General features: G+C 54.4%; 1 pseudogene; it reads left to right on the forward strand.

Moving 5' to 3' along the window:
* The first annotated feature begins 557 nt into the window (after positions 1-557).
* On the forward strand, positions 558-676 carry LOC137641752 (5S ribosomal RNA; annotated as a pseudogene).
* Positions 677-1,874: the final 1,198 nt, after the last annotated feature.

A 1,874-nucleotide genomic window follows, 5' to 3' on the forward strand; every position in this document is an offset into this window, starting at 1 on the left:
TTAGGCGAAGGTCTTCCTTAGGATCATCGACGGCTTCACCCCCGGCCTCTTCAGTCGATCCTTTCTTGTAAGGAAGGATCTGGGAGGGGATGTCCGTAGTCGACCTCTCAGCCCTGATCAAGTTTGTCAAACAAACTTCGGCCAGCGTAGACCAGCAGAATCGATCAGACTGGTAACGAGGCGACAGGACTCCTTAAACCCTGGATCGGAAGGACGGGTACTTTCAGTTTCCATTCCATCCATCTTCCAGGGAGCTCGTCGAATTCAGCCTAGACTGCAAGTATTCCTGCTTATGATGCAGTGTGGCTATCCCGCCGTGGCATAGCAGGTTTGTTTCCCCAGAGAACTCTCCTTGCCTTCCTCTTGGCCGCTCAGGTGCAGGCTTCCGCCTCCTCTGCTGTTTGGAGGGCTGGTCAACTCCGGTAGGCTCGGGTTCGACCTTCTTCAGTGCCGGGACAAGCTTCTGGATGCTTACCATGAGTGTGGGCTCATGGTATTTTGCTTGGAGCCTTCTCTTCCTCTGCCTCAAAATCTGGAGTATCTGGCCATGATATTGAGTCAACGGCCTTACCACGTTGGAAACCCCGCTTCTCGTCCGTCCAGCGAGGTTAAGCAACGTCGGTTCTGGTCGGTACTTGGATGGGTGACCACCTGGGGACGCCAGATTCTGTTACCACCTCCTCCGAGCCTTCCTTTCAGTTGACTGTGGCAAGACTGAGGAGAGTCGCAGTACCTGTTCTCAGTCAAGCAGAGCTTTCAGCCCTACCTTGGAACGTTTCCTAGTTCTCCTTTCCTCATTGACCCGTCTACTGTATAGTCCAAACGGTCGCCTCAGGATAAGTTCCATGTGGGGCGGTCCAAGTTCCGGTGGCTTCAGGCAATGTTTAACCGGACTTCCTGCCCCCTATGGGACCAGCGGAACTATTAGACCTGCAATGGGTGTTGACCTATGGAGCCTCTTGATGGTAGTGGATATTCTCGTCCTTTCCCCACATTCTTGATGCTGTTCTCGGACTCGTCAAAGGAAGGGGGGGGGGCATATTCCGGTCCAGGCCTATGGTCAAGACCTGAAGGATATCTCTCCATCATTCAGGCAGGCTTAGGGGCCTTAGTCTGGCCCCTCTACAGATCCTACAGCTCCTGCCGAGTCGCCCCGTGCGCGTCGACTTCATGATTCTGGCGTATTCTAACCAGCAGGGGACGCATTTTCACACCTTCACATCTTGCAGTAGAGATACCGGGATGATTGAGATTCTCTCAATACCACCATTGGCTCTCTCATTCCAGGCAGGGGAATGTTCTCTTCGACTATCTGAGCAGAGCCTCGTAGAGAGAGTGTACCTTGGGGTCTTTGACCTTGGGTAACCAGCAAGTACTGGTCTTGGGGACCTGATCGCGACAGCTTGGAACCTCAAGCTTCCGCTGTTCTTCCCCCCAGTCTCAGACCCCGAGACTCTGGCAAGATGCATTCCGGTGGTGGGGGGACAACTTCGACGCCTGCGTCTTCCCTCCTTTTTGTCTGTGGAGAATGGGTCTCAACAAGACCAGGTTGTCTGTCAACCTTTCAATGGGAGAGCTCCACTGGGACTATGCGCAGAACGGTTTCTGGACCCTCTGCTTCCCCTGACGTAACTCCCGGGAGAGCTTCTCCCACGGCGCAGACTACTCAAGCAACCACACTGCGACATCTCTCCCGAACCGGGGCGTCGCTTCGGCTTCATGCCTGGAGACACTACGCTTCCTCCTCAAGAAGAGACAACCCGCTACAGTCGCGGTAGGGAGGTCGCGTCATCTGCGATAGTCATCCACAGGGGTCTTCCAGGCAAAGTGAAGAGTCTAAGGTGGTTGGTGCCATGGGAGATATACCTCTTACC

This window comes from Palaemon carinicauda, chromosome 5 (assembly GCF_036898095.1).
Source record: "Palaemon carinicauda isolate YSFRI2023 chromosome 5, ASM3689809v2, whole genome shotgun sequence".
NCBI lineage: Eukaryota > Metazoa > Arthropoda > Malacostraca > Decapoda > Palaemonidae > Palaemon > Palaemon carinicauda.